The following is an 18,006-nucleotide window of genomic DNA, read 5'->3' on the forward strand; positions in this document are numbered from 1 at the left end:
ATGTCCCGGAGCTCCGCCCTCACAGCTCTGCATCAAGCCACATGCCCCCCTGGGCAAGGCCACTACCCTGAGGCCTCTGGGCCACAGTCTACCCCTGGCTGTCGGAATTCAGTCTCAGAGGTCCAGAGGTTGCTTGTCCCACACCAGGGTTCCCTCCACACAGGACTCTGTCCCCTTGTCACAAGGCCCCTGGACAACAGAGTTGCATCCTCCCCCTCACTGAGACACCCTCGGGCCAGGGCCTCCTCTCAGGAATCCCCCAGGCAGGAAACGGGCCTGCTGCCGCTGTCCCCCCAGCTTGCTTCAAGCACCCACCAGATAGAAAGGCCGGCCTCCCTCAGTTCCTGTTCCACCCTGCCCCTCCCTTGCCGGACTCCAGGAACCAGGTCCGGGGAGCCCACCCCAGGCCTCCCCCGAGACAGTGCCCTCCTTCGAGGCAGCTGCCCCCTCACCAGTCCAAGCAAAGGAGAGAGCAGAGGGTGGTTGGTTTCCGTCTCTGGGCTCAGCCCCATCTAGTGCCCTGTGCACGGGCCTCAGGCACCAATTCAGGAAAGTGAGCAGCAACCAGGGCCAGAGGGAGCCCGCGAATCCGGCCTCTTTACTTCCAGTCAGTCAGGGTGAGGAGTTGCACACATGACCAGAAATGTGGGGGTTAGGGGACAGCACTGGGCAGGTGACAGCTGGGCCTGGCGCCTGAAAAGATGCCAAGCCCATGGCGTCTTCCGTCACTGCAGCTGCCCCTGGACCTTAAGCTCTGGGAAGGCAGGGGTCAGTCTGTTGGTCACTACGGCACCCCCAGGGCCCTGCTCAGGGCCTGAAATGCAGGACAGACCTAGGCACTGTGGTCCAAATCAAGAGCCAGGGTCTTTAAGTGGGTCATGAAAGCAATGACACAGAAGAGCAAATGTCCCAGCACATCACAAACAACAAGGCAAGAGGTGTCCAACGTCGGTCACAGACACACTCAAAGGGACTGGCGGTGTGTGGCAGTATGGCTTTGGCCTCATCCTGGCCCCAGCCTGCCTTTGGGTTGTGGGTAAACACTGGTTTCAGCAAAAGGCCAGTCAGCAGCTGGCCAAAATATGGACTGGGCTCACTTCTAAATGTTTATCAAATGTATTTCTTCCCTGAGGCTGCAATATTATCAAAGTTCAAAACCCAGAGTATTAAGGATGCCAAGGGCATTGACAGACCACAAGTAAGACGTGCTAACGGGCCAAGAGGCAGCCAGGCGCCACGGCAGGGGCCTTCTGTGGCACGACCAGATGCGAGGTCTGCCTGCCTGTACGCTTGAGGCTTGTTCCCTCCTCTCAGCTACCCCTGCTCACCAGTCCCTTGAACCATCCCCAGAAAGGCCGTTGGGCCTTTCTTGGAGCTCCCTGCTGCGAGAGTCCAAATCAAATCAAGGGGAAGCGGGAGGCACCAGACAGCATTCCAGGCCTGGCCTGCAGACTGTCCCTGCGGCTGCAGACTCCTAATCCATTTAGGAAGGGTCCAGGGAGTCAGAAAGGGAGGGGTGACGGAGGAAGTGCTGGGAGGCTGGGCTGTGGGCCATCCCCTGACTCCTGGTCTCGGCCATCTGGGCTCTCAGGGCCCTCTGTCCTGCGCCAGAACCCAAGGAGGCCCAGCCCTGGGCAGGTGCATATGTTCGCGGATGAAGGAGGGCGCTCCTCCTGCAAACGCCAGCCTCTGAGAGAGGGGTCGGGTCCCTGTGGCCGGGGCTGCGGTGGCTGGAGAGGAGGGCAACAGAGGGAAACTGGGAGCCATGAGCCATGACCCCTGCACACAGGAGACCCAGACTCAGGTCCAATGGCACCACATTGGATCAACCACTTAAACGGGCTAGTTCTAAACTGAAAATGAGGGAGGGGAAAAAAATCACCCAATAAAACCAAAAGACTCTAAGGAACAGACAACGCAAAGTACAACATGCAGCTCGCCAGGAGGCAAGTGCCCAAGCATAAACAGAAGAAAGTCCCTGGAGAAGGGGACAGTGAGAACTGAGGCCAAAGCCCGAGCCATCATGCACCGGGAAACGGGATGGAGGGCAGGGGGGCCAAGTGAGGAGCAGGGCTGGAAATGGCCAAGTACTGCTCTGTGGCACCTGGGGAAGAACATCAGAAGTGACGCCACAGGTGACAGGCAGCTGGCTCCTGCCCTGGGGCAAAGTGGCCAGGAAGCCCTCAGTGACAAGGGACTTCCAGCCACCCCTGGGCTCCTGGGTGGGCATGGCCTACAAGGGTCAAGAGGCAGGCAGGGAGACCAGGAGCACCCTTCTCTGTCCTCAAATACCTCCAGAGGCTGCTGGGGCGCCACACACCTGGTTTTCCTCCCACCTCCTGGGTTTCCTTCTTGGCATGACTGTCAAATGCTACTGGGTCCTGGGCCCTCTCCCCTCCCTGCCCAACACCCTGCCTCACTGCTAGGCAACTGCTTGGCTTTAAAAATATCACCTACGTGCTGGTGACTCTCGATTGCTCTCTCACCTCCTCTGCTGAGACGCCACCTCCTGCCTGCCTCCTACATTATTCTTCCGAGTCAAACCAGCAGCTTAAAGGGGACACAGTCCCGTGTTTCTCGCTCAGATCTGCTTCTCTCCGGCCACCTGCTCAGGGTGCTCAGGCCAAAACTGAGGCCTCACCCCAGAGCCCCTCTCTGTCATTTATAAGGCAGTCTCCAGAGAACACTAACATCTGTCCACTCCTCGTCACCTGCCCATCCAGGGCACCATCCTTGCTTGGCTATGCCCTGGCAGCAATTCCTCACCTGCTTCCCCACCTTTCTGTGCGCACCCACCCCTGTCCTTCCTGCAAACAGCAGCCTCAGAAATCTCATGTTGCTGTCCTGCTCAGAAGCTTCTGGTGGTTTCCCCACCGTATGCAGAATGGAAAGCAACACTCCTTTGGCTGCAAGGCCCCTGGTCACCTGGGCCCTCCCGAGGCCTCCTATGCGCGGTTCCTCCCTGGGGGAAGGCTATTCCAGGTCTCCACCTCTTCCCACTCGCTGTCTCCTTTGCTCCCCCATGCCTCAGTCAATCACCAGCTCCTTGGAGCCTTCCTTGACCATGGGCCACGCTGGCAGTCCCCACCCCATACACTCACTCCCGTGTCTTCTTTTTTCTTCTTCGTGGATCTGAAGTGACTTGTCCGTAGGCTTCTTGCCTGACTTCCCCCAACTAGAATGTGAGCTCTGGGAGGCCAGAGGCCATGCCTCTGGGGTAACCCGTGCCCCCACTGTCTCAAACTCTGCTTGGGTTTTCACGGGCGCTCAAGCATTCAGGAACTAGCGAGTGTGACAGTCAGCCCCTTCAGGTGGGAGCCAGGACGTCTGCAAGCTATAAGCAGAGTGTCTGACAACTTCTGGCTTGCCTGGCTCTCCAAAAACAAGAGGCACTGTGGGAGACCACAGCTCTGGGTAAAGTTAGGTCACAGAGGGGCAGTCTTGGAACTGAAAGGGAGGGAGGCTTTTGGGCCAGACAGGTGGCCCCAACAGGTGCTCACCCAAGTACGCACGGTCCCAGGACCTGCAGCACTGGCGGCACCCAGATAACCAGCAGAACGTCTGGGGCGAGGCACCAATGTGTGTCAGCTGCCCTCCCTCACACTCAGCCAAGTTAACCAACTTGCCCTGGTTCACCCCAGACTTTCTGGGGGTTAGCCCAGGCAAATGACGGTCAGTCAGCCCACAACACAGGGACCAGCAGGACCGGGAGCCCAAATGCCCTCTTGGCCTCTGAGAACAAGGGCAGACAGCACAAGGGAAGACAAAGTGATGGACATTCAGTCCTGCCTTTGGGTCTGAAATATTCAGTTTCACTCAGTAAGGTGAGAGGCAGGGCTGGGGCAAGGGGCTCCTAGAGGAAGGGGACAAAGAGAGGGGGCCTCCCAAAGCAGGGGGCAGGGCCACTGGATCCAGGGAGGTCACAGGAAGAAGCTACTCCCTTGATGTGTCTGAGGGTCCAGCATGGGCCAGAGAGGACAGAGCCCCCGAATGCAGAGCTGGATCACGAGAAGAGAAGATCCCGGGTTCCTGGCCTGCGGAGCACTGCAGTGGGAAACCGGCCCCGTCACTCAGCTTCTCAGCTTTGCCTGCCCGTCTGCGTCTGCAAGGGAGGCAAGCAGGCAGCACAGCTGCTGCCAACACCTGCCAGTCCAATCCCCAGGCTCCTGGGCCCCAGGAGCCCTGAGGCAACAGGTCCTTGGCGGGGCCCAGGACAAACTTATTTCTGAGTTCCCAGGGGAACCTGACACGCAGCCGCGGACAGCCCGCTCCCTAAGGACGTTTCCAGCTCCAACATCCTGATTCCAGTTTCCTCAGCTTTGCCCGCCTGCCTCCTCCCTCCCTTGCTAGGATTCCTTCCCTAGACAGTGGCAGCTTTGCTGGGACTGAGAGCTGGAGGCCAGCCCGGACCCTGAGCCAGAGATGAGCCAAGCGTCTGTATCCATCACCCAGGCAGGCCTGCCTGCAGGTGGGAAGCACCCACAGAGGTCAGGCCCAGAAAGCCTGAGCAAGAGGACATCATTTCAGCCGGACTCCCAATCTGAAACACCCTGCACTGGGTGCACTGGGCCAGCTGAGAGGCTGAGGAGAGGTGTCCTTCAGCCCGTCCTTTCCAGCACCCGTGGCCTGGATGCCTGGGGAGACAGGGGCTTGCTCTGGTGAGTACTCGCCTACCCCCAGTGCCACGAGGCCCCACAGAAGTGAATGGGGATGATGGGGTCAGAGGTAGGAAGGGGGTACATGCCAAAAATTAGGGCTGCAGATGAACCTCCCAGCTTGGGCCATTTAAAAACTCCCTTTTCCCCACCCACCATCCTAGATGCTGACACCCCCACCCCCTTCCCTCCTTGGCCTGTTTCCACCGCCAGCTCCTTCCTCCTCTCCCAGGCTGGATGGCCACCCTCACGCCAGCCAACCGCGGCTGCCCACCAAGTGCCCTTGTGCGGGGCCTCGCCCTCCCCGTGGAGGCAGCCATCTTGTTTCCAAGCACTCTGACACCTGTGACCTCCAATGGGGAAGCTCAGCAGGGCAGAGGGGACTGCACCCATTTTAAGGGTAAAGATACCAAGATCCAGAGGCAGGACATTCTAACTCAAAGTATGTGACAAAACCAGCATGAGATTTGGAATCTATGACTCACTCCTAATCCAGGGGCTAATGGTGGAATCCAGGTGTGGTGGACAGGCCAGCTGGGCAGCTGACGAGACCCATGGGTCCAGCCGGCCATGTTCCTGGCTGGAGACAGAGAGGACGCGAGGCAGGGTCTGTGCATTTGATGGCCCAGGGCTGTCCCTTCACACCACGAGCACCGGGGTTCAGAGATGCACACACAGATGCACACAAAGGGCCTGGGAGCCGAAAAGCAAATGCCAAGAGTGGGCATGGCCACCATTCCCTCGGAGGGGGCTCTGCAGATGGAGGGAGGGAAGGAGGGACCGGGCTGTTTCCTAGGCACCCAGGACCGGCCAAGCCCCCAGTATACATTAATTCTCACACCCACCCTCACGTTACAGAGGACTCAGAGGCTCGGGCCCCGACCAAAGGCCCCAGAGCCAGGATGGGGCTAAGCCGGGAGCTGAACCCAGGTCTCGCCAACTGAACCCGTGTTCCTTTTACCCCATGACAAAGCCTTCAGCCACTCCCCTCTGGAATAGCCACCTATCAGAGCACTCAGCCGGCTGGAGTGACAGGAGACCCCAGAAGAAAAAGGGCTTGTACTCTGAGCCCAAGGATGCTTCTGGAAGATGCCTTCCCTAGCCAGTGGCCCAAATGGGAACCCAGACCCTGCCCTTTGAGTCTCCAGGCCCCTGGACATGACTGTCCTCTGGCTTCTGGGTCTCAGCACCTCCATGACCTTTGTAAGAGACACTCCTCTCCTTGCCTGGCTCACTCTCGACTTCTGCAGGCGTGGAGGGGCCTGCTGCCCCAGCGGGGCTCCCACAGCTCCTCCTTCCCTCCACCCTCGCCGCTCTTCCTCTGCCGGAAAGCAGAGGTACCTGGGCCCCATGCGACCACCAGCTCCTCTGTGCTCCCTGGGTCTGCCGGGTACCAGCCTGGTACACGGAACTGGGCATGGAGGGGCATCTGAGGGGAGGGGCAGGTTTGGAAGAATCAGGAGATGTGAAGAAGGTGGGTGGTGAGGAGGGGGCACCCTGGACAGCAGGGGAAGCACAGGCTGAGGCATGAGCAAGCATGATGTGGCGTGGGAGCCTCACCGAGGCTAGAGGGGAGCTGGCACAGACCCCTGCAGGGCTTTGGACATAGACCGTGGACAGACTCTGGGACTGTCCAGTGGGAAACAGCCTGCACTGAGGCCCCGGGGCTGGGCCTGCACTTCAGAGGCCCCGCTCCAGCCCTCCTCCAAGGGGGAGGCAGCCTCAAGCCCAGGAAGACTTGCCCCAGTGGTGCCCACACCTGTGCCAGGCCATCAGTGGGTACTCAGGCCCCCAGAAACCTCTGGGTAAACAAACCCCCATTCTGGGCCCCTGGGGCCTCTTCTCTGGTGTGTCCTCCCGCAATGGCTTTTAATATGACATAAACTCTGACGTTTGTCCCATCAAGTAGTGACATGCCATCCCCCGCCTCTTGAATGGGGGCCTTAACACCTTGCTTCTCACCCCCAGAGTGCTTGCAAGTGCCGCCGCGTGACCTCCAGGGCCAGATCCCAAAAGGTACTAGGCTTCTCTGGGCTTCTCCCTCTGCGCACACCACTGGAGCGGTGAGCCAACAAGTCAGAAGTCCGGTCATCATGACGACACCGTGCTGCAGAGGCTAAGCAGATCTCGGGGTGCCTGGGCAACCCCAGCTCTTCCCCAGACCAGCTATCAAACCAACAAGAAAGTCTCTGAGATGACCCCAGCCCCAGACACCCTTTTTAAAGATTTTACTTAGTTTTAGAGAGAGGGGGGATGAAAGGGAGAGAAATATCAATGTGCAAGAGAAACATGGATCAATTGCCTCTCACAAACCCCCAACTAGGGTCCTGGCCCACAACCCAAGCATGTTCCGTGACTGGGAACTGAATCGGCAACCTTTCAGTTTGCAGGCCGGTGTTCAATCCACTGAGCCATACCAGCCAGGGCTCCAGATGTCTTTTGACTACAATTACAGGACAGACCTTGAGAAAGAACCACCCAGCTGAGCCCAGTCAAGTTCCAACTGTGAGAGATTAACGTGAGAAATGACAGATGTTTGACATTGCTAAGTTTGGGGCTACTTGTTACACCATGATAAATAACTGATACACCCTGAGGACAGGCCATGCAGATGTGGTGCTGCCCCCAAGAGGTAGCTGCTTAGAAGGGTGGATAGAGCTTGGAGCTATGTTTGGGGTGTACACAGGCATGTGCACAGAGTGGGGGAGAGCTGGGGTAGATCAGCTGGGAATCCCCATTCACCCTCCTCTTCCTCACCAGCATATACTATAGGAGAGCCCATCTATAAGAATGGCTGCTCAAATTTGCCCTTAGGGACTTGTGACAAGCCCCAAAGTAGACCCCAAAAGACATTCATACCCTAATCCCCTGGAGTCTGAAGTCTCACCTTTTATGGAAAAGTCACTTTTGCAGCTGTGATCACATTATGGTCACGGAACTGGAAGATTATCCTAGATATCCAGGTGGGACTTAAGTGGCATCACACGTCTCCTTTGAAGGAGGCTGAGGGGGATCTGACATGCACAGGAGAGGAGGCAGGCCGATGACGGGGCAGAGAGAGATCTGAGAGGCCAGCCGTGAAAAGTGGAGTAATGCAGCCACGAGCCAAAGAATGCTGGCAGCCACCAGATGCTGGAAGGGGCAAGGGTCGGGTTCTCCCGGTAACCCCCGGCTGGAGCATGGCCCTGCTGACACCTTGAATCGACTGAGCAGATGGATTTTGTTCTGGCCTCAAGAATTGTGAGAGTAAGTTTTGGGTGTTTTAAGGCACAAAGTTTGTGGTAATTTATCACAGCAGCCTCGAGAAAGGAGTCCAGGAGCCCTTCACTCCCTGCACCTTGCTCACAAATCTTGGTCCACATCCTCATCGTCTGGATGCACAGGCCTCAGCTCAGACCCCCGCAGAGCTCAGGCCTGGGTTCCAAACGTTCTCTAATCCCTTCCCCACCGGGAACCCCAGAACCTGCTAGAAAGAGCTGGAATTTTCCGGATGCCAGGGGAGCACCTCTGACTCAAGTCTCCCTCCCCTGTGTACCAGCTGGGTGCTGGGGCTGGTGAAAAAATACACTCAACCATGCAAAAGGCAAGCGTACACACCACCCAAACACGGCCCCCGCACCAGCCGCTGCCATATGCTTGTGTTTCTTGAAAAAGGAGCTTGAAAGAACAAACAAAAAGAAATCTCCCCTCCTGGAGGCGGGGCAGGGGCATCCCTCCTCCCCAGAAGCCCCACCCCCACTGGCCACACCATCTCCTGTCTCAGGACCCCTCAGTGGGGATGGAATGGCCTGGGCCCTAATTCCTGCCCCCTCCCCACTGTTGGCCCATCGCTGCAGCTGGCAGAGGACAGAGCAGACCACGGGGCAGCTAAAGGGGCTCTCGAACAAGCCAGTGTGATGGGTGGCAACCCAGACTTGTGGTCAACACAATGCGTCCATCAACCCTGCTCTGACCCTAAGTCCTTTCCCCCGTCCCTGCCGACAGAGTCCCCATTGTGTCCTCATCTACAGGTTGCTGTAAATCTTGGTGACCCTCCAAGGCTCGGCTCAAGGCAAGCCCATCATCCCTTCACCTGGGACCGGTGTAAGGAGAAGCAGGTAGCCCAGTTCTGGCCACTGAGACCCAAGGGCCTTCCAGGAGTTTCTCTGGCTCTTAGAAAGGGACTCAAACCACAGATGCCCTTCTCTTGATGTGATACCCCCAACCATGACTGCATCTGAGGACAGGAGGGGCCAGCCCAGGAGGTGCAGCCAGCACGTGGAGGGACGGCAGAGAGGACGTGTGGAAGAATGCGGCCCTTCGCCGCCTTAGCTCTGCCGCGTCTGGGCTTCGGGCTGGATAACAAAAGCCCATACTGCTTAGGCCACTTTTAGTGGAAGTTTCTTTGCCTTGCAGCTGTACATACAGGTAGTAATTCAGCATGCTGAACATCACACTTCTTTAAAGATTTCTTTTTCGAAGTATCCTGGTTCAGTCAGACTTTATCATCTGTAAAGTCACCCGGTCTACCTTATAACAGACCAAGACCCCCCTTCCAATCGGTGGCTACAGAGTGTACATCCTGGTACACTCCACTTGCCAATCTACTCACGGCAAGAATCTAGGATTCAGCAGCAGCCTCTGTCGCTGGTTCAATCCCTATTTGGCCCTGCTACCCTGACTACAGGGCAGGCACCGGCTGCCCCTTTAGGCCACAATGACCAAAGCCACTGCCGAGGATGGAAGAGCCAGGGAGCAGAGGCGCCAGCTCCTGTGATGTCCCTGAGCAGCCGGCCCAGTGCTGGACTGCCCGTCTCCCGACTTCTCTCTACAGGAGAAAACAAACCCTGGCTTCTCCAGGCTCTGCTTATTGGGTTACTTACAGCTGAGCACATTCCTAACAGCGACAGATTCCGCAGCAGGCATTTTCCAATTCAGATTCACTTCACTACAGTTCATCAGTCTGTCAGATCACTTCTGGGATAAGGTGGGATATAAATAAATGAAAACAAATTGATCCACTAGCCTTTCAAGAGCCCTGGCGCTGGGCGCCATTCAAGGAGGGGAAAGTCCTGCCTTCCTGAGAACCAGTTTGATGAGCGTTATTTAATCTCCCCAAACTCTGCGTTCCTCAGGTGTCAAATGGGGCTGATTAGACCCACCTCACTGCATGGGGCAGTTAGACGTCAGCTGCAGTGGAATCTATTCTTAAAGACCTCAGTCTCCAAGACTCTCCTGATAAACATCACTGTTCCTCAATTCCTGCCATTGAGGAAAGTTTGTCCCAGCATCAAATCTGTGTTTCTTCCGCCACAACCCTCACCTGCTTCCTCCTAGCGATGCACCTGGAGCCACAGAGGGCGCCCGGGCCTGCTTCCCCCTGCCATGACCCCACTCACGAAGCCTCGTCCCCCCAGCCTTAGCCACCCCAGTTCCCAGCCCTGGGTTAGTCAGAGGTGTTAGGAGGCAGGAGGCTCCCACTATGCCCCTCGGGTGCGTCCAAGGCCAGCAGTCTCAGCGGGAAGCTGGATGGGGAGACCCGAGCACTGGGGAACAGGTTGAAAGAGGTGACTTCTCAGCTCCACTCCAGGTTTGAGATCTTATATTAAAACAATGTTGATAATAAAGTGGTAAGTCCCCAAAAGATATTGTACACACACGTTCATAGCAGCATTATTTCCAATAACCAAATGGTGAGAGCAACTCACGTGTCTATCCACAGATGAATGGATAAGAGAATGCGGCAGGCACACACAATGGAGTATTTATTATTCAGCTTTCAAAAGAAGGAAAAACCTGCAACATGAGTGAACCTTGACAACATTATGCTAAGTGAAATGAGCCAGTCACAAAGGACAGATACTGTATGCTTCCCTTGTATGAAGTAAGGAGAATGCTCAAATTCAGAGACAGAAACTAGAACAGAAGCTGCCAGGGGTGGCAAAGAAGAGGAAAGAGGGAGACCGTGTTTAACCCGTACGGTTGCAGTTTGGGAACATGAGGAGAGTTCTGGGGATGGAGCACACGACGAGACGAATGAACCTCACACTTCTGAACTGCGCCCTCCAAATGAAGACTGACAATTTTATGGGATGGGTATTTTACAATTTAAAAATAACAGTAACAGTAGCTACTGCCTTTCCCGAGTGCTGTCAAGGGGCGCCTGCCATGCCAGGCCTGGTGATGCATGTCGTCTCCCCATTCCTGACGCCACGACTGGCCCCTAAAGCCCCACACCAAGTCCGGGTCCACTTACGCTGCGCGGGCAGAAGCTTCAGGGATACACAGGCTTCGGCTCAACCCCAGGAGACACTTCCCAGGGAGGGCTGTCCCCAGATGGAAGAACGGGCTGCCTCACAGGCCGTCAGTCCCCCATCTCTGTGGGTTTTCAAAGCAGAAATCACCTAAGTGTTAAGACCTCTTAAGGAGGGTCTGAGTTCGCTTCTAAAGGGGACTGGACTACCTGCAAGAACCCACCCGCCGATCACATGGCCTGGGGCTAAGGTGGCAGAGGTCAAGGACAGTGTAGTGCGCTGTATGTAGAAAGTGAGGCAAGTTGATAAACAGGATTCCAAGAGCAATCTTATGCCACTGCAGAAAATAAACTCTTAGCGCTTCTAAGGATACATTTAGCATCACGGCGCTCAGAGCCAGATGGACCCGACCCCTCGTCCGACCACCTCCACATATATCTGAGAACACGGGGGCCCAGAGGGGGAGGACTGCAGCCCAGATCGGCACGCCCAGCGCGGGCTCACAACGGCTGTGCCGGGTACAGGTTCTTTCCTATTGACCGGAGCAGGTCCTTTAAGGAAACAGACTTTCATTTCTTTGAGAATGGGCAGTAATTCAGACAGCATTCTGCTTTCAGTGCAATGCCCATGTGTCTGCTTCTACTGCATTCTCCCGGGTGCCTGATCTGTTGAAAAAGACATCAGACGGATAAACAAACCACACCTCTGTGCACCACCATGGAGTCTCTCAAATATGATGAAAGGGCCCAGGTGCAGATGGCCATGCTGCACAGTTCTGTCTGCGCACAGTTCAAACACGGACATGTCCAAGGTCAGGGTGGTGGTCGTGTTGCGGGTGGGCGGCGGCGGGGGGGGGGCGGGAGGGGCGGCAGGAAAGGGGCTCTGAGGGGCCAGGGACGTTCTTTTCTTGATCTGAGTGCTAGTTACCTGGGTTATTTGGCTTCTAAAATTTATTGAGCTGTTGACTTATAATAAATAACATTTTTTGACAAAGTTTAAAGGATTCCCTAGTCAGGCAGCCAACAAGAGAGTTGCCTCGACGGGTCTCCCCAAGCTCCTGCCCTCCGACCCAGCGCTGCCATCGATGCACTCTGAGAGTTGTCTGAAACACAGGGATGAGCTCGCTCTGTGGCACACCCGCGCAGGTCGTACAAGTGCGGACAGCGCACACAGAGAGGCGACAGCGGGTACTCCAAGCGCCCCGGGGGCCAACACCGCCACACGGGAGGTGCCTGGGACGCAGACTCCCGATTGCTCCTCTCAGAGCACTGGGCTGTGAGGAGCTTCTCTTTCCTCTACCTGTCCCGTTTCTGTAAGTTATCTGCGATAAGGAGGTACTGCTTTTGCCATTTGCCAAAAATAGCAGAAACCTCACTCTTAGCAGAAAATTAAAAGTAACCAACTAGCCCCCACAGCTGCCCCAAACCCAGGGCAGGAAATCAGCCCCAGGCTGGGCAAAGGGCAGGACAGGCCTGGTGGTGGGAAGCGCCAGCTCCTCTTCCCCAGTTCAGGACTCCTGAAGGCATTACCCCTCTCAGGTGGAGACCGGTTCATGAAGGTGGGTGTCTCCTCGAAGATCGGCCACCCCAGGACCAGGCCAGGGCTGCGCCTGCACTCTGGGGGCTAAGACAATGAAGGGAACCTTGAATTCAGGTTTCTTCTCTGCTGTCCTAAAGCAGACGGCCAGGGTGCTATGGCAGCATAGGGTGCCCTGGCTGCAGCGGGCAGCTCTCTGGGGTCAGGTTTCCGCCCCTTTATTTAAAGCCCTGGTCCAGCTCCTGGAGGACAGGCAGGGGCAGCCGCCGCCACCTGCGTGACCAGGATGAGAAATCGCAATCCCGACTGGGTCTGCGTGCCTATGGCAACTGGCGTCGTGGCCTTGGAGACTAATCTCCAGGCTGCTAGCCAGCAGAGGCCTCTCCGGGCAGGGCGGTGCTCCCAGCTGAGGCTGTGGCTGCAGACTGGGAACAGCCCCTCTGCCCTCCGAAGAGGGGGCATCTGACCTTGCAGTGGGGCCCCTGGCCAGGCTCGGAACACACAAGTTCCCACAGCCGCCCTGCCCTCCCCCCCAGCAACTTGTGGTCACACATTACGGGGACAGGGCCCCCCACACACACATGCACAGCAACACCATCACACTTCATCCTTCACAGCAATGGGACAGACAGCAGGTGCTCCTGCCCTTGACAGAGTCCCAGGCTGGGAGCAGAGGGGACAATTACAATAATATGGGCTATGAGGAAAAAATAAAAAGATTAAAGCATAGCGTGACACATCTCAATTTGAGTGGTCTTATGTGGGTGTATACACAGGTCAAAAAGTCACTGTGCTGGGCACTTCAGATGCATGCATTTTACTGTGAAGAAGTTCTACTTCCATTAAAAATAAAAATAAGTGACATACAAGCACAGGATGGCAGGTGGGGAATTCAGGGGAAACTCCTTGGAGGAGGTGACATCGAAGTCAAGTAGAACCTGATGCCACAACAGAGAAGTTTGCAGGGGAGGAGCAGAGCCAGGGAATTATGTCCAAACACTGCTTCTCTACAAGGGGGATGACAGCCCTGCCCCCCACAGGGCCCATCTCCCTAGAAGTAAATGCTGAGCAAATGTGTTTGAAGGCATGCCACATTACTGGCTGCCCAGGAAACCCAACCACCAGCCTGGGCCGCCCATGTGCTGCATCGGGGCGCAGGCAGGGCGGTGGATGGGGTGGGTGACTGGGCCTGGTTCTCCATGGCTCAAATGTTCAGGGCAGGGCAGGAGGTGGTGGGCAAACAGACGCAGTCAACCACTAGGGCTAGGTCAGGCACTCTGGAAGATCATCATTTAGGGGATGGGACCACCAAAAGGTTTGCAGCAGGGGCAAGACAGGGTCATTTTAAGGGGTTCTGGCAAGATATGGCAGGTGAACTACAGGGGCAGGACTGGAGCAGGGAACTGCCCCCTATTAAGCTTTTGCAATAGTCTGGGCCGGAAACGGCCATGTCTGAGGCAGATGATGGCAGCAGAATGCAGAAGAGCAGAGCACAGAAGGGAGGGGGCTGAGTCTGAGATCCTTAGGGCCACCTGTAACCTGTGGTGTCAGGGGCTAAGAGTATGCAGGGGACTCTGGGCTGAAGGAACAAGATCTGAGATACAAGGTGTGTGTGTGTGTGTGTGTGTGCGCACTCAAAGGGACGAGAGCCTGGGGAGAATGAAGTAGGAGAGTCAGAGGGAAACTGAGGACAAGGGAGAGCTGGAGAGTCAGCGGAGGGGAGAAGGGACTGGTCCCAGATATGAGAGGTCAGAGGTCAGGTGGCTAGTCAAGGAACCTAGAGGAACACAAGGGCTGGGGAGGCAAGCAGGGTGGGCAGGGGGCTGTGAGGTCCAGGGTAGAAAGGAAGGAGAGAAAGAAGAGGGGTGCTGAGGGCTCCAGAGGGCTTCATTCTTCATGATGAGAAAACCCACACCAGTGGGGTGGGTGGAGACACACAGCCTCTCAGCTGGGGGCCAGCTCCCAGATGGGCCCCGAGGCCTCTGCACTCAGGACACAGGCCCGAACACTGAGCCAAGAGCCCCTGTGCTCACACCCTCTGCCAACCCAGGACAAGAACAGGTGCCCACCCCATGGCTGGTTCACTCTGCTGGTGAGATGGTGTGTGCAGGATGGCAGAGACAGTACCAAGGGCAACCCTGGGCAGGTAGGGGGAGGCTGTGGTCTCACCAGCCTGCACAACCGAGATGCGCCCAGAACCAGGTCAGGCACTCCTAACGTGCTGGCTGGGTGGGTGAGCGAATAGCTCAAATGAAGCGGAGGCCTGGGAGTGGGGGGGTGCACAACGAAGCTTGGCCCAACGTGGCATCCTTGGCATCCAAGGCCCTCCCCTGGCACCTCCAACCCCACCACACCCACAGCTGGTCAGCCTGAGGAGGCGGAAACGCCAGGGTGTTGGGGTCAGCTGAAGCTGGATTGGGTGGGCTCCCTGGCTATCACCAGCTGGTGGCTTCCGCTGAGGCACCTGAACTCTCCATGCCTCAGTTTCTTCACGAGCCAAATGGTGCCACCAACTCTACTGCTCTCAGCGCTGTGAAGACCGCTGGCACTCACGTGTGAACAGGGTCTGGCACGGGGCCCACAGGGCCCGGAGATCAGGGGCGCTCTTTAAAGGAAGGCAGCTACGACTGCTGGGCGCAGACAGCGCCTGCTGAGCTTCTGTCCTCCCTAGTGAGTCGAAGAGCTCACCGCGTCTCCTCAACCCGTGTCCTGGCTGGCAGTGCGATGACATTTCTGTTCCCCTACGTGCAGGGTACACGGGTGGGAAATGCAGCCCTGGCACTCGCCTCCCTCCAAGTTCTGGCTGATCTTCAGCGGCTCATCAGCACACTGTGTAAATATGTACTGGTTCTTCAGCATGTGCAGAGCTTGGGGGCTGGGTGTCAGTGGAGGATGGGAAGATGCTGGTGCTGTGGTGGTGCCAACCCCCCAGGGTGATCATGTCCCCAGAGAGCCCCACTACCAGACAGAAACAGGCCTCAGAGCGATGAGCAATGGAGATGAGGCAGCACCAGGCCCTTTCTTGTCGGGAAGAGGCTGGGCAGAAGAGTTCATCCCTCGTGGGTGATCTAATCCTGGCAACCGAGCCCCACACTCCTGAGCTGGGCTGCTCCCTCTCCTCCTGCGGGTTTCTACTCAACCCAGTGCCCACCTCTGGGCTGCTAGGGGTGGAAGGCGGGGGCCCCAGGGACGGCTAAGTCCTGCTGCGGGCTAGGGGGTCCAGAGACCTGGCTTCTAAGCCCATATGCCACTCCAAAAGGGAGCCTGGGTGCTGCCCCTCTCTTGGCCTGCTTGTCCCTCTGTAAATCAGAACTTGGGCTACAGGTTCTGTGAGGGTGGTCCTCCTGAAAGAGGGTAAGGGATTTTAGACAGGAGCCCAGCCTCCTCTCTGCGGTCACAGTGAGGTCGGAGGTGGGCTTCCTAGAGGTGCCACGTGCCCTGACAACCAGAGGGACCCTGAAGGTACAAAGAGGTCATTTCCTGAGCCAAAAATGGGGCCATGCTGCCAACATCTGGGATATTGGGGTGGGATATGGAGACAGCGGAGGGGAATTCCAGGAGCCACTAGCCTGCCGAGCAGACCCAACTCCGGGCTGCCCAGTCTGTCCTCCTCGTCTGCAGCCCTGGACATCAAGCCAAAGAAAAGGGAACAAGTTTCATGCCCAAAAAGAAACCCCACCTGAAACCTGGGGAGAGAAAGTCACTGCTCCTCCCAAGTTCTGTCCCTGCAGAAGTGCAGGTCAGTGGGGAGGGGCTGCAGGCCCTGCCCAGGCACCCTCATGCCCCACCCACGGGCTCTGAGGGTCCGGCTTACAGAGTGTGAAGCCTCCTCGTGGGGCTGCCGTAGCCCCATACTGGCTCCCCAGGGGAACGGTGAGCAGCGGGTACTCGGACATGAGCCAACTCCACCCGGCAGAGTGCATGCCTGGCCCCCGTCTTCCCTGAAGTCTCGAGAGCGCTCTGCAGCAGCATGAGGGTGGCCACGGCCCACACGGGCAGTGACTCAACACCAACAGCAGGACACACCTGGGGCCTGCATCACCGAGTCTGGGTCCACCTGTCCCAGGTGGTGCCCCAAGATACCCGCCTGTCCCACCGAGGCTCCTGGAGTGTCTCCTTTGGGAGGTACTTCTTACAGTGAGGTCCTCAGCCCCGCTTGGCAGACCCCGAGGACCACATCTGCTAGGATTTAGCTGGACAGTAGTAACAAGGTGGGCAGAGGTCAGTGCCTCTCTCTCCTGCCTGTCCCTGGGGGCCGTCAGCCACTCCCAGACTCCACTGCAGTCAGCACTCGTCCCCTCCTGCCTCCAGGCAGAATCTGAGCCTCCCTGTCCCACTGTGTACTCTCCCCTCATCTGGGGGGTTTCGGAGGCCCTGACCACTCTCACTCGGCCCCCCAACCAGCCCATCACAGAGTGCTCCCAACCTGGCTGTTTGGCATGATGCTCCCCCCCAGCCTCCCGGACCAGGCAAGGGGGGCTCGGTGGCAGCTGCAAGAGGGCAAGGAGCCTTGGACCCAAAGTCATGAGACGTGGCTTTTGGATCTTGATTCTTATAACTCGGGAACCTTAGTGAAGTGCCTTCCCAGCCCTGAGCCTCAGTTTCCCCACCTGAAAAGGAAAAGAGGTCAGCCTATTCTGAGGTCCCTTCCAGTTTTAATGGTTCACAGCCCAAAAGCACAGGCCCATCCCACCCAGGAGGCCTAGGACAGGGGAGGGAGTGGTGTGTCTGAGGAAGGTGGCCCCACAGTAACCCTTGGCCCCGGCCCGAGGCACAGAGCGTGCTGGCCATCCCAAAAGACAGGCTCAGACTTTGTAAAAGGGAAGGCGGCACCACCCAGAACAAATGGAAGGGCCACCCTACCCGCCGCTCGTCCGGGAAGGCCGGTTCCCCCAGGCGATGCCCACACACTAAATCCACTTGTTGGTGGACAGTTGTATCCGTTCTCACAAAGGCAGAGTCACGTGGCTGCCACTGCGATCAAGTCACAGAGCAGTCCCGTTCGCACCCCACACTCCACTGTGACCCGAGTCACCGACACATCCCTACACCAGGGCACCCTGATCTGCTCCGTCCCTGCAGTTTCGCACTTTCCAAAGTGTCACACGAGTGTGACGGTGCGGGACGTGGCCTTCTGGGTCGATGCCCTTTGGTTCAGTGCTTCTGCAACTCCCCGTGTGGTCTACGTCGACAGCCCTCGTCGGCCCTGCGCCCAGCCCTCCAGGGTGTGGACGCGCCCGTGGAACATTTATACTGTTTCCAGTTTGGGGAATTATAAATAAATCCACTATAGGGATTTCTCTTGAGATTTTTAGGTGAACCTCAGTTTCCGCTTCTCTTGTAAATAAATACCCAGAGATGGGACTGCTGGGTCGTTTGGAGAGTGTGCGTTTCACCGTGTAAACTGGCACCACGACCCGGAGGCACCACTAGAGGCCGCTGGGGCGGGGGGAGCAAAGAGCGCGCCAGTCGATGGGTATGGTGCTTCTCCTGGGGGGGTAAAAACTTTCTGGAATTGGACAGTCACAACCTTGTGAATGTACAAAAACCACTGAATACCTTAAAATGGTGAAGGTTATGGT

General features: G+C 57.1%; 1 protein-coding gene across 1 annotated transcript in view; it reads right to left on the reverse strand.

Annotated features, from left to right (window-relative positions):
• Positions 1 to 18,006, reverse strand: part of GTF2IRD1 (GTF2I repeat domain containing 1) — a 106,943-nt gene that overhangs the window by 77,609 nt on the left and 11,328 nt on the right. The gene's annotated exons all lie outside the window — the stretch shown is intronic.

The sequence above is a fragment of the Sturnira hondurensis genome, unplaced genomic scaffold, assembly GCF_014824575.4.
Source record: "Sturnira hondurensis isolate 20B ecotype Veracruz unplaced genomic scaffold, ASM1482457v3 Scaffold0007164, whole genome shotgun sequence".
Taxonomy (NCBI): domain Eukaryota; kingdom Metazoa; phylum Chordata; class Mammalia; order Chiroptera; family Phyllostomidae; genus Sturnira; species Sturnira hondurensis.